This window comes from Marmota monax, unplaced genomic scaffold (genome assembly GCF_021218885.2).
Source record: "Marmota monax isolate L192 unplaced genomic scaffold, Marmota_monax_Labrador192_F-V1.1 WCK01_AAM20220418_F8-fsc00164, whole genome shotgun sequence".
NCBI lineage: Eukaryota > Metazoa > Chordata > Mammalia > Rodentia > Sciuridae > Marmota > Marmota monax.
The window spans coordinates 2,824,448-2,839,362 of record NW_026693313.1 but is presented as its reverse complement, the minus strand read 5'-3'; positions in this window follow the sequence as shown (position 1 = coordinate 2,839,362).

The window sequence follows — 14,915 nt, the reverse complement described above, 5'->3', positions numbered from 1 at the left end:
CGGGTGAGGGCTGGGTCCAGGCTCCCCTCAGCAGGTGGGTGACCTACAGCCATTTGTAGCTAGGATCTCCATTTTCATTTCCCCAGATGGAGAGAGCCTATTGATTTCTGAAGGATCTTCCTTGGGTAGAAGGAATGAGAATCCCTAGGTTGCTGGAGTGATAAAGGGGAGTCATTAATTGTGATTCTGTTGAATGAATTCCTGCCTTTGAGCTCCTTGAGGGTGGGGACTTCCTCTGGGGGCCTTCTGAACTTGTGACAGCACCTGCTGCGGGGGCTGGGTACACTGGACTGATGGCAGATGTGCCCTAGGAAGGAGCCAGGCCTTGGTGGGTGTGCTGCGTTCCCACGGGGCCTGGCACAGAGGAAGCCTGAGAAAAGCATGCAGGTGGAGTGAGGGAACACTGGCCTGTGGTGCTAACAAAACCCTGTCCTTAACACTTGACTCAGGTCGTACTTGACAGATGGCAATGGGACCCTGTAGAAATGACCATGAGTCACCTGCTGAGGGAAAGCTACCTGGGACAGATTCCCCAGAATAGGTACCAAGCATTGGCTCCAGTTGCACTTTAAAAGCAGAAACAAAGTAACAAAGATGAAAATTCAAAAAGAAAAGAAGCAATATGACTAAAGTGATGTCTTTCCTCAGTCAGAACTCGGATATCAGAAGATTTAGTCTATTCCTTTTATACCAGAGGCATATTGTTAAATTGGTTAATGGAAAGGAAAAATGTTTAACAGATAATGTTATTCTTTATGTGAAGTACCATCTGTGTATTGCATTCTGAATGTTCTGGATATGGAAGAGAGGAAGTGTTATGGAATTTCAAGTTTGCCTTCTTGCTGTCTTTATCTTGGGTAGAGTATGACAAACATAATCACATTTATCTCCTGGAGCATAAAGAGTTTTAATCACCCTATTAACCAGGATGACATTTTTCACAGACTTAAAAAGGAATAGAACAGACATTATCTCCCCATAAGCAATCCATTTCATGGAGGCTGAGCACTAGAAATGCTTTGAAGGAGGGATAACACAAGCCATTTTCATTTCCTGTCTCAGCCAACATTAAGGAGGTTTTTGGCTTCCACTGGGTGAGTGTTAAGCTTTACACTTAGAATCACAGTGCCCAAAGGGCTGCAAGAGGAAGTCATAGGAGAAAGCATGGCGGGCAGAGGTGACTTTCAACACTCTATTCTTTCAAGAGAAATGTGCATCCTGGTAAGTTATGTGTCCTCTCCACTGGCTGGTTTTTTGGTTTTTTGTTTTTGTTTTTGTTTTTGTTTTTTTTTGGAGCCAAGAAAATGTGATTTTTGAACAACCTGAGAATGGAAAATAAGGACTGGGAACTATCTCAGCAGCCTGCCACTAGAAGAAAGAAGGATGGATTCCAGTGATAGGGACAGTAAGCAGATGTCCTACAGCAAAGCCAAGATGGGGCAGTAGGTGACCCTCCTCCATCCTCATTCCAACTCAGACATTGACTGACAGTGGAAAGAAACCTGCCGTGCTCCCATCTGAGCTACTGGGGAGGCTGAAGCAGGAGGTTCCCAAATGCCAGGCCAATCTGGCAACCCGATAAGACCCTGTCTTGAAATAAAAAGGGCTGTAGCTCAGAGATCACCCCTGGGTTCAATCCCCAGTACAACTAATCATCTCAATCATCTCACCTGCCATACTTTAGTTCCATGGATGGTATGGGGCTGAGCTTGCAAATTAATCATTGCAACCTAAGGGAAAGACCGAAGAAATCAGCGTCAGGGGGAGGGCCCATTGGGACAAGAGTAATTAAAATCCACCGAATTTAGCTATTTCACTTCAGGCAATATTTAATCTTCCATAGGTCTGGTTTATGGAGAATGTTGTTTATTTTCATCTCATTTCACGTATCTTCTTTAAAACAAATAGTTAAGTATAGGAAAAGTACAAAAGTTTTCCTCAAATAGTTGAATTTCCTGTCACAGTAAGATGCATATTTTATAGCTTTTTTTGATGTTTAGAATTTTTCATGTAGGTGTTTTTATTTTCTGCCAAGAGTCACTGAATGATAGAGCAAGTACTGGGGCCTCTCTTGGTGTTATCAGGATTCATTGTCAAAGGCTGTGATTTCATGAGCACAGAGAGAAGGAAAGCAAGCATCTTGTTAGCAAATTTTGTCTGACGACAGATAACTCAGTTCTGGAGAAAATTAGAATCACAGTTATCATGGGGCTGGGGATGTGGCTCAAGCGGTAGCGCGCTCGCCTGGCATGCGTGCGGCCCGGGTTCGATCCTCAGCACCACATACAAAGATGTTATGTCCGCCAATAACTAAAAAATAAACATTAAAAATTCTCTCTCTCTCTCTCTCTCTCTCTCTCTCTCTCTCTCTCTGTCTTTAAAAAAAAAAAAAAAAGAATCACAGTTATCAGGAAGTAGATACAGTTTCAGTATTAGTGGAGTGATTTAGGACCTTAATTTACATTTCTTACATAAACTGGATCAGATCCTTTGCCTCATTACCATTTGATGAGGCATGAACACTTACTTTAAAAAATGGAACAACAGTAAAATAATAACAGGCAAGTGAGTGTGTAAATGTACTTAAAGACATAAAGTCTATCGTCACTGGACTCTCCTGAGAAGCTCCCTCAGGCAGAGTGGGAAAACTTGGTATATTCATAACACCTATTACCTGCTCATCTGAAAACAATTAAAAAGTCAGTCTTCCCCTGATATCCCAGGCTCAGGGTGGTTTTCCAGGTTTAGCCTGACAGGTGACACTCTGTGGGACACATTTGGGAGGATCAGCATGCATGCCCTGCTTGAAAAGAACAAGTTGACCAAACAGTTGGTAAAAGAAAGCTCCATTCGATAGTCCTTCTGGAATCGTGCCCCACCTTGTAGAGGCAGGTGATGGGAATGGGTTTATTTTGTTGCTACTGGTTTTCTTCTCCAGCTGTCCCTGTGGTAGGGGTCGAGTTTCTCCACTTTTTGCCCCAAGCAGAGCCCAGATGGTGGACAGCCAGGGGAGGGTGACCAACGGGTCCATCAGGGCAGCCACCACCTGTACCCTTTCATTTTTCTTCATACATGGTGGCCACAGCTGCTCAGGGACCTTCCTGCAATTGAGACAGAGGTTATAAAGCTAAGAAAGTTCTAGTGAGACCTCTCATCAAAAGAAAGGAGGAAACCTCTGCTCTCAGCTTTCTTGTGGGCCAGCTCAGATTCCCTTTTCATAGATTTTTATTACAAATAATTTTGGTAAAATATCTGTGCCCATCATAAAGTCTACCAACTGTTTCCGAGGGACACTGTTTTTTACGGCATCGTCAGTGCAAGACAACGCAAGTAGGTGGTCCTGGTTCTTCCCAAGTTGGAGGTCAAGATGTGGCTCCCACCAACCATCAACCTGAGTCCCAGTTGCCCTTGTCTCTCACATACAATGATGTCCCAGCTGGTGAAGAAGATGGATTGGTGAAGTTTAACGTCTCCGAGCAGGAGGTGGAATTCACATTCCATACAGGAGCAAGTTAGCTGTAAACTTCCAAATGTAACTGAAGGAGCTGGAAGTGAGGCTTGGGTTCAAAAGCACAGGGTCCAGGGAGACCTCAGCGAAATGCCCACACCCCTGCCAGAGGCAGACGGTCACCCTCAGATTGTTTCTTCAGGTAGGACCAAGCCTACCATGAGCTCCTGTCAAGCATGGGGAGGGGTGGACGGAAGGGGAGATGGAAGAAAAGGGTCAGGGGCTGGGAGAGAAGGAAAGAGCAGGGAGGAGAAGGAGGAGATGCCTCACCAGGAGAGGACCCAAATGGCCATGTGGCTGAATCAGGGTACAGCCAGGTCCTGGTGGAACACAGCTGCCTTCTCACCCAGGCTGGCCCCATTTACACCAGCCACCAAAACTCAAAAAAATGAAAATCACATCAAACTGGCAAAGAACTAATTTCTGAGTCCTGTGGAGGACAATTCCAACTCTTAGTCCTGTGACCAAATAGGTTAAAAATTAAAAGTAATCTGGCAAAATCCTAATGCATTCACTAACCCTGGCCTACTGGACAGGAAGAAGCACTTGAGGTGAAGAGCCCCAGCACCGACAGGGGCCAGTCCCACCCAGCGCCTGATCTTGGGGTCCTCCCTGAGTGCAGAGACCTGGAAATACACACACACTTCTCGCCTCGTTTCTGAAACCTCTCCTCTCACTTTAGCATTGGCAAAACCGTCTTCAACTCAGGCTGCCTCTTCTTCTCTGAGGTGGAGGGTTTTATTTTGTCTCCAGAAAGCCACATTGAAGTTCTACTCTGAGAGCACCTGGGATCAGGAAGGGCTCCCAGGAATACCGTGGGCCAGGGCATCTGGTCACAAAGTTGTTTGTTGAACAAATTGGACAAACCAACCAGCCATCCACTTTGCTTGAATCTAATATGGCCTGGAAAGACCAATAATTCCACCCAGTCTCCCCAATTTGTGCCTTTAATGTAAGTCCCAGCATTCTGTCTTACTTTTTCACTAGTCACTAAATCATTCTGAGCCGAGTGCCATCACATATTAATTATGTAGCATGACAAAGCCCCCTGTCCTCTGGTTTCCGGGGTTGTGTCTGCCGGGAGGCAGTGGCAGTTATTAGACAAGTTCGGCTGCCAGGTTAATATCATCCCTTCTGGTATCAGTTTGCCACCCACCCTCCGTGCCTGGACTGTAAGCACCAAAATTAAACCCTCTCTCTCAAACATGCAGCAGGCTGGGTCTTCTGGGCCCCGGGCCATGCTGACCAGGCAGTGACTTTATTCCCTGTGGCTTCAACTTCTAAATTGCCCACTCAGAGTAAGTGTTCAGCGGCCCAGGAGCTGTGCCAGCCCAGGCCCCGGGCTGGGAGCCTGGCGACCCACTCTTCAGTGTGGGATCCAGCACTGGCCAGGGGCAGCTGGCCAGAGGGAGGCAGAAGCACCTCCAGGCTCAGCCAGAGGCCCAGGAAACCTTAGCTCTGAGTGCTCCAGAAAATATTCCTGAAACCTTCCTGGAGAAGCCATTTCCAAACCCTGTCCGTGTCAACCCGGTTATTAACAGTCTGTGACACACCAATAAACGTTTTCTGTGTGGCTAAAACTCCTTCATAACAAACCCGCCACCGTTCACACTGGAAAGGTTCTTCACGCTCACGCAGCACCCACGTAACCAGGCAGTCTGCCCGAAGGGGCTTCCAGGGGCCACTGGGGAGTGAAAGGGACACCAGAGTCCCTTGCCCTCCAGCGGCTCAGTCACCAGACCACCACCTGCAGACCCCCTCTATCATAACTCAGCCCCCAGCTGGAGCCCTCTCAGAGGCAAACCACTGACAGCCGAGATGACGGGCACACGACGCCATGCCCACTGCCTTCATTTCTAAAGGGCACAAGGACTCTTGTGTCACCACTGAATGAAGGTGTGTGGTGGTCTGCTGCACACAGCGCTCAACAGGATGCCCTGCCAGCCCTGCCCGTGTGGTGCGGCTGACAGCGTGAGGCAGCAGACAGACAGCAGACGCTCACCCCAGCTCACTCCTGCCCACCCCGAGCTGGTGCTTGGATCTCCAGGTCACAGCCACCTCTCACCCAGCCCCCAGACCTGGGCTTCCAAGGCTGCACCTGCTGGTGAGCTGGGTCTTCTTGGGGACAGTCCCTACCTCCACATGTACATATCTGAACTCTGAGGGACCACTGGGTATCTTAGGGTCAGAGGGGAAGGCTGGGGTAAAGAGGGCCCGCGAGTCCACTTCAGCCAGGAAAGGAGGGGCACCACCATCACCCTGTCCAGACCATGGCTCTCAGATCTTAGCCTGAATCCAAATCACCCAGGCCCCAGCTGCGGGGTCTGAATCAGCCTTGGGTAGAGTGGGACCCCAGGTTCTTCAGTTCCTGGGATGCTCTGCTGCTGTTCTTACAATGTGCCAAGGCCGGCCAGCCACCTTTCTCCTTACGGAGCAGGGTTTGGCTTGCCCTCTGCACACCGTCTGCTCTTTAGAGCCTTGTACTCTGGCATGTCTGGGTGGCCCCCAAGTGCTGCCCAGCATCCTGGGTGATGCTGGTCCAGGAACCACAGTCTGAGAACTACTGCCCTATTCTGTTCCTGCCTCTAATGATAGGATGGTGCCTGTGATAAAAATGGGTCCAGGGACTCTCCGTTGCTGATGGATCACTTGCCACCACAAGCAACCATCTCAGGCTTCTCCAGCTAGCTCCCTGCACCAGACCTTGTCCTGATTCCATACCTCCAAGCCACTGTGTTCACGGGGCTGGAAAGACATCCAGGGTGTCACTGTCCCACCTCAGCAGACCGTCTCCCACCTGGCCACCTCTGAGTGTGGCAGGACCTTCACCTTCATCTTCATCCAGGCAGCCAGTGGGGGGGTACTACCTGCCCCTGTGGAGTGTCAGAGGACGATGCAGGACAAAGGAACCCACAACAAGAGGAGAACCCACAGACCTGTTCTGGGTGGCGTGGGAATAAGGCGAGCACAGGTGTCCAGCAGGTCTCAGCCCAGAAGCTGTGGACACTCAGGCAAGGTCACACACAACTTCAGCTGCAAGACTCTGACATGGCGGATGAGAGTCCTGCCCTGCAGGCCTCCTCTGGAGAATAATCTGGAAGGGGCAGAAGAGGAAGGGGCCTTGGGAGACAGGTTGAGAGGGTGTGATGCTGAACAGAGCTGGCTAAGCCAGCTTGGGCCTGGGTGACAGGATGGGGGTACAAGAGGGAAAGACAGAAAGATGGGTTAGGGCCAAAATTACAAAAGGCCTGGGTTGGCAACTAAGAGACTGTGGTTTTGCCCATAAGCAATGGGACTATGAAGTTCATTCCGTTTTCTGAGCTTGTGACAAATAACACTGACACGTTCAAGTAATTAGTTAATTAATCTAAGGCACACTTATTAAGTGCCTGGTTGGTGCTAGGTGGAGGCCTGGCAACAATTAAACAGGCCCCCTGAAAGAACTCCCCTTCTAGTGACAGGGAAGGGAGAAGATGGCTTTGACTGTGGAGGACAGGAAGGAGTGAACGGCCACCGTGGGTGGCCAGCAGGGGGCGCAGAGCCCAGTCGGATGACCAGAGAGAGACTGGCTGAACAGCCTGGAGCACAAAGGGTGTGGGCTGTGGGCTGAGCTTCCACAGGACCCCCAGGATCCCCAGGACCCCCGTTATTTTTCCTTTTTGAAAAAGAGAAAATTAGAACCATTATATCAGAGCTGTAACCAGGCAGGATCCCTGTGTGGTCACCACATGGGGACATGTTGGCTAGAGCAGCCTGGTGACCCTGGGTGCAGCCTCTATGTGGGACCCTTCCATGGAATGGTGAGAGCCAGGTCACACGCTGCCCATAAAAGCACTAGAGGTATGGGGGTCACCCCAGGTTCCAGGGAAGGAGGGCCAGGACACACAGGCACAGGACCTCAAGGTCCCTTGAGGGACTTCTGGCTACTGAGCACAGGCAGATGCAGCAAAGGGTCTGGTCCTGTGCTCTGGAGAACCCCCAGGAGGTAATGAGACAACCCCCACTATGAGGAAGAGGAACCCATCCTATTAATAACAGCATCTGCTCTAGTCGGGGGCTGATCTAAACGTTTCACAGGTATTGACTTGTTTAATGAGCCTCTCAGGATGGATACACTATCATTATCCTTGCTGTGTAGAGGAGGAAACCGAGGTCTGAAGAGATCAAAGGACTTCTTACAAGTTCACAGCTGAGACTCAAACCAGGTGAAATGCCAGATGCAAGATCACCATCTAATAAATATCATCACTCAGATCAAAATCCACGTCTGACCTACAAAGCCCTCCATATCCCATTTACCAAGGCAGCTGATGAGACAGGAAACAGTTTCAGCTGGAGAGTCCTACGTTGGCCAGGCAGGGGCAAGAACACCAATGGAGGCCCAGGTACAGAATGCTTACTGTTACTTGGAACTATCATAAATCAAGCTAACCAGTTGATTCGTAAAATATGCTTAGCCACCTTCCTTGACAACTAGCTTCATAGTCTAGAAGACCAGGTGCACATATGGAGTCCTTAGACTCTGTAGAGGCCTGTGGGACAAAATGGCAGGGGCAGAGCTGGCCTGAGGGCTCAGCCCATTCTCCTCTCTCAGCCAGGCCTGGTCCTGTGCTGCATGGTGTATGCACTCCCAGTCTACAGTCCTAGTGACCCCTGCTCCCCGAGATCACACTGGCCTCTTCTCAGGCCTAGGGGTAGGGACACCTGTGGGGCTGGGGGCCCTGGCCTTGGGGATTTGCTATGGGATGAGGGAGCCAGAGAAGCAGGGCCCTTTGTAGTGAGGGCTGGGCTGGGCCCTTGCCTAAGGCAGCCCAGGCTCTCTCCAGTCCCACTGGTCCCTGCTGCCCTAGCCACAGGCAGGGAGAGCTGAACCTTCCCTGTTACCTTCCTCAGAGACCATTCTAGGAGTCAGCAGGTGAATGAACACAGGGCCAGGAACCCCCTAATTTCCTTGCAAAACTAATTCACTGCTTTGCAACTTTATTTGCCTTACTGAGACTTTGAAAGGTCTGCAAGGCCCATTTCCATCTTTGCTTTGGCCACCAGAAAGCTCGCGGAACCTAACTTCTTCTTGAATCACGCTGGTTTTCCCACCTTCTCCACCTTCTCCTCCTGCGTGAGTTTTCCATCTTCTCTTCCTGTTTTAGCAACCTTATTGTGCACATATCTTTCATTGGAAGCTGCCTCTGATCTTTTTAGAAGCTGACACAGTATAAATTATTAATAAAAATAAATACTGCTGAAATCTCCCCCGTTGTAGCCTTCTTATTTCAGAAGGTACCTGAAATCCTGACTTGGCATTTGAAATAAATTCAACGCAAAACATCTTGTGCACCAACGCATTTCTAAGGTTTTGCATAGATGCTGGCTTGCAATTGGCCTGGACTCAAAACTGAAAACTCTCCTGGGGCAAGCATCTGACCTCAAACAGGGCTGTTTGCAATGCCCCACTTTTGTCCTAAGAAAGCATCGTTTAAATTTGGGGGTTAAAATTTTGGGGTTATTCCTGGCTAGCTGGGAATAGCTGGAGTGGGAGGTTGGGAAAGGTGGAGTCACTTATGGTTAAAGAAAAAGACTCTTGAATTTACCAGTTAGCACAGGGATTGCATTGTCTTTCCTTTTTCTCTGTCATCAGAGGGGCCAAAGGAAAGAAGGGCATTCCCTCTGGTGGGGATGCAGTTGGGGGAAATCAGGATTCTGCTGCCACTGGTCTAACTCTCTAAAGGGAGTTCCAGCACTGACCGAGCAGACATCCTTCAGCTCTCCAGGGGCAGGGAAAAGGAACCTTCTTACCTAACCTGGGAGAAAAGACACACAAGGGATTCGGCCTGTCCAATGAACACCTTTGCCTTTATTTTTTGAAATCTTATCCTATGAGACTAGATACTTTGCTATTTAATGCTATTGATATTATCAGTTGTGCTAGAGAACTCTGTTTTGTTCAAAAGAAGCTGTATACACACACCCATGGTGTCTGGCTGCTTTAAGCTCCTGGGGGCCCCTGTCCCCTGCCCTGATCACCACTCGGAAGGGAGTTTGCTTCCTATGGGTCAATCATGAACCTGGTTCTGCTCCTCCCACCCCAACTCCTCCACATCCAATTCAGCCCTGCTTTTGGTCTGCAGGACAGTGGGGTCTCTTCTCCATTCCTGTCTTCAGGACACTGTAAGCTCTATTCCTCGGCCATGGGCCCAGCTACTCACTGTGGGTATGTCTCCTGCAGTCACACTACAGGACATCCTTCCCCGAGCTGACCTGGGCTCCTCCAGGCAATCTGGACTTTGCTCCCCTTCGAACCACACAAGCAAAGCACCTGTGGCCTATGGCGGTCCTACTGCCAGACTCGCTTTGAAGGATGAATCACCTTTCAGAAACTGAATTTACAAAGTGACACGGAAACCATAGCTGCAGAAAGGCTGGGCACGTGGCACTGTCTTCAGTGTGAACACTGCCATCATTGTGCATATAGACGCATCTTTCCCATGCACATATCTCTGGGAGCCAGGACCCCGGGGACTTTTAACCCTTCTTTACACTCCTCAAGCTCCCCCAGCCGCAGTGGACATGGCTTACTCTTCTAACTAGAAAAAGTAATGCAGGGTTTTTTTAATATAAATATTGAGAATAATAAAAACAACATTGCCTACAGTATATTGGTTGATCTGAAACCTTGAGCAGTCCCCACTCCCAAGTCCTTCCCTGGGGAAGTAGAAATGTCCCCAGCCCTCCTTTCTGTAAGTCTCTGCACCAGACTGGTGCTTGCCTGGGGCCACTCAGGTTACTTGAGATCATGGAGACCCTTCAGTGTTCCCTCTGCCTGGAGAGCAGAGCCCACAATTCCCACTCTGGACTTGCCTGCCCACCCAGAGCACGCCTGCTGTGGGTGGAGTCGAGATTCTACAGAAGCTGAGTTGCAGTCCTACCCCCAGCACCGTGAGCTTCTTCAGAAACCATCTTTGCAGATGTGATCAAGTTAAAATAAAGTCATATTTCATTAGAGTAGGGTCTACTCCAACACGACTGCTGTCCTTATAAACAGAGAAGAGACACGGACATGCTGCAGAATGGCACTGGGAGGAAGGCAGGCTGGAGTGACAGGTGGCCCCCTAGGAGAAAGGAATGGAGCAGATCCTCCTCTGGAGCCTCTGCAAGCAGGGCCCTGTGCACACTTAGAGGTACCAACTCCAGAACCATGGGAGAATAAATTTCTGTCGTTTTAAGCCACTTACTCTGTGGCCCTTTGGTGAGGCAGCTCCAGGGAAGAATACACGCCCTTGGTCGCCCCACAGGCACCTGCAGTTGGCCCCTGCCGGGTGCGCAGGTGGAAACGCCCGCTGCTGACTCTCCCAGCCTCACCTCCTGGAGGAAGCCACCCGTCTGCCGCCCCCATGTGGGCCCCCGGGCTTCTGATGGCGTTGCTTGTTTGTCAAGCTGTCCCTGCCTTCATCTCCAGGTCCAGGAGGAACTGGGTCCACGTCTTGTTGCTCTGTGCGGGTCCCCACGCTCTCAGCACTGGGCTCACAGGCAACGTGAGACAAGTGTCCGTCCCGCTCGCGGACCGGTGGGTCGCCGGGCCACAGTCAGCCTCTCGCGCTCCTCGGCCTGTCCCGCTAAGCTAAGCCCGCCCTTCCACCGCGTCCCCTTCCATGGTCCCCTGCGTCGTTGTTCTCAAGGACATCGCGTCGACTCCCCCGCGGGAGCAGGAAGCGCGAAGAAGTGTCATTCACGCTTCGACCAGCAGATGGCGGTCGCAACGCGGGTCCGCGGCCGCCGCTGTCGCGCTGCTGGCGGGCGACAGAGCCGCGGAGAGGCCCGACAGGGGGCGCTGTCCCAACCCGCGCAGGACGCGGCCTCCCCCGCGCGCCACGAGCTGGCCGCTGGCAATCCGGGGCCCAGCCTCACGTGGCATCTGCAAAAAGGACTGCGAGGACACTGCCAGCCGCCGGGGCCCGCCGCGCGGGTCGCGTTGCCTTTGGCTCTTTTGTTTTACGTCCAGTTCCCGAGAACCAGGGCCACTAAAGGCTCCCGGAAACGCCCAAGCGACATCTCGCCGATCTTCCTCCCGAGAAGCCACACGCAACCCCGGCCTGCCCACGTGTCCTACAGGTGTGGTCAAGGGCTCGTGGTCACTCCGACCCGGTCGCCTTTAGCCACCGGGCACCAGTCTGGAAAGGCCCCCACAGGCGGACCTGTCGCCTGTCCCTGGCTCCCGCGGCGCACCGCCCCAGGTGCGGGAGGCCGCATGGTTCCGGTCCAGACATAGGTGCAGGGACGGAGAGACGTTCGGGGTTCACTCCCAGCCGCCCCACCACCCCATCTCCACGCTCCCGAGAGCTGGCAGAGGAGGGCGGCAGCCTGCGCATTCCCGGAACTCCATGTCGCGCCCTGTGCCCTCTCCTGAAGCTCAGCCCCAGGGGAGCCCTCCCCAGATCGCCGGGCTGCCCGCGTGATCCAGTGCGGTTTCTGGCAATTTGGACATCAGCGTACTTTCTCCCAAGTGTCTACTTTCCTACTTTTTGAATGACTTTTGTTTCTTGCTCAAGATAGAAAAATGAGAAAATGTATAAAACATATAAGATAAATGAATGAAGAGTCACCTGAAATCCCAGCTTCCTCTGCCAGTAATGGGAGTGACATTTAGGTGTGTCTGTCTCCGTGCATGGGTGTGTGTAGAGTGATGTTATTTTTTCAAAGCTGGGGTCACACCCTCCCACCTACCTCTGAGATGTGCCTTTCCTGCTGCTGAAGATTCACTGAGCACACACTCAGAGGCCACACGAAGAGCTGGCAGCCCTGGGAGGAAGGGCAGGGCGTGGGGGGCAAACCCCACCTCCCAGGCTCAGGGGGAGGAGGGCTAAGCCCGTGAGCCTCCCAGGCACCTGCCACCCCATGGTCCCCGGGGTTCAGTGCGGCCTTTCAAAGGACTCTTTGAACAAGAAAATACCATTCCTGCTCTTTCTCTCTTGCCCCTGCCAGTTCCATCTGCAGTTGAAACAACTCCCTCCTTCATAGGGGGCTCTTTCTGGCATGAATTTAAATCTGAAAAATATAAACCACATCTATGTATTGATACCTAAAGGAGCACCATGCCTACTGTCTACAACCTGGCACGAAGGAGTGTCTAATCAGTGATTCTCCATGTGGAAGGGTGGAGGTCAGGTCCCCCCACCTCCCACAGGGGACATGTGACAGTGCCTAGAGATATTTTTGATTGACTGGTGGAGTGCTACTGGCAATGCACAGAACTGGTCCCACAGGGCCGGGTGGTGAGGAGCATGGGGGTGGGGGTAAGCGACTCAAAATGCCTGTTGTGCCCAGATTGAGAAATCCCACTTCAGGTGTTTCTAGATACAATCCCTTAGGGCCCGAGAGCCCAGATCAAGGCTGCAGCACCAACTGAAGAGCCGTGGCCTTGCCATGAACATAAAAGGCTGGTGACAGAGGCAGGCAAGAGGTTGCAAGGCAAGTCAGCTGAGGGACACTGGGCAACCCGGCAGGGGTGGCTAGAAGCTGGGTGTCTTGTTTCATGAGGCCTCAGTGCACGTGGATTCAGGTCCTTTCCTAAGGTGTTGGGGAGAAGCGCCTCATCTTCTGGGTGATTCAGGACCACCTTTGACAAACTTCACCTCTTTGATGGCAGAACCCAGGTTGCTAGAGTTCAAAGGAACCATGGGCACATTCTCCCACAAGCGTCTCCTTCTCCTGGTGGGAGCCCAGACTGAGGCTTACTCACAGCCTCCCTCGGTGCCTCAGTTTCTTAATCGGCAAATTACAAATAATAACATCTCCCTGTTGCCAGCCCCGCCGATGCCTGGAGCACTTTCACACACATTATCTGTAGCGCAGTGGCCCTAGGAAGGGGGGTTGCTTATCCCGCTTTACAGGTAAAGGTAGGAAGCCTCGGAGACTCCAGATAACCTACCTGGAGCTCAGGGTGGGCAGAGGAGGTCCCAGGAGGAAGGCTTCTCTCACCGGAAGGCCAGCCCAGCCCACTGGGTCTTAGACTCTGCTGCCCATAGGAATCATCTCGGAGCTTTTAAAGTACAGATGTCAGTGATTCTGGTCTAAATGGTCCAGGGGCACTGTGGCCACTGAGCTTTTCAAATGCTGCTCAGGAGGATCTAGTTGCTGCAGAGTTGGAGAACCTGGCACGGAATGCATCTCTCTCAACCATTCGTGGATGGACGTGAGGCCAGGGAAGAGTCTGTTTCAAGAAATGCTGAGATTTAGTATTAGCTTCCTGGTAACCCAGCATGTGTGTGTGTGTGTGTGTGAGAGAGAGAGAGAGAGAGAGAGAGAGAGAGACCATTCATGTCATTCAGGTTACCTTCAAATGAATGTTCCTTCCATCTACATATGGAGTTCCAAATGTACCCAGGGTCCGTGGGGTGAAGGGCTGGCCCAGACACCTGATCCATACAGGCAGTGGGGGTGGGGTGGGGCAGGAGCTGAGAGTGGCTTCCCCAGCCCAAGGGATTAAGGCCCCACCTCTCCCAGGAATATTTGCATCTAAGGAGAAATTCTGGAAAATGGAAAGCCTTTAGATTATCAGCACATTAGCATGTGACATTTCAGGGACCAAGAGGCAGGAGGGACAGTAACTGGCCTGGGGCAGGGCCTGTTGCCTCCTCTGTCATGGGCCTCAACCCTGCAGGCCTCCCCTACCTCTGTCCTCCAGTCTGTCTGGTCCTTTCTTTCTTAAAATGAGTCTGAAATGTGAGACAAGGAAAAAACATACTTAGAACCTGAAGCAGACTGTTCTCTGGAGCTGGGTGTGCTGCCTGCATTTCTGCCTCACTTTGAATAGCGAGCATTTAACCCCCGAGCCACAGAGCACAGTCCTCACAACAGCTGACCGAGCACACCTGCTCCCTGGCCTTTTGAAGATGAGGTCACCATAATCTCAGAGTGGCTCTGGGGGTGCTGGGGCAGTGGGTCTCAGTTCTGACTCAGGTCCTGTCTCCCACTCCCCCAGAACTCCCCCCCCAGCTGCTGGCCTCCTTCCTGGGTCACTGCTCACCCCTCAGGTCAGCTCATTTGCAGTCTGGCCTCCATATTCTGGCCACTCAGGAACTCCTCCATCCCTGGCGCAGGGTAGACCATGCTTCTTTTACCTCAGGGCTTCATATTTTCTATATAAGTCTCCAAAAGTCACATCTCGGGGCCAACCCTACTCTGACACTCCTTTCTGGGCTTGTTGGGTGACTTTAGGAAGGCTCTAGCTCTCTATTTTTATTTCCCCACATCTTCAAGCTCGATTTTTTAAAAAATACCTTTATTTTATTTATGTATATGTAGAGCTGAGGATTGAACCCAGGGCCTCGCACGTGGTAGGCAAACATTCTACCGCTGAGCCACAGCCCCGGCCCCTTCAAGCTTGATTTTGACAGGAGTTTTTTACACTAAA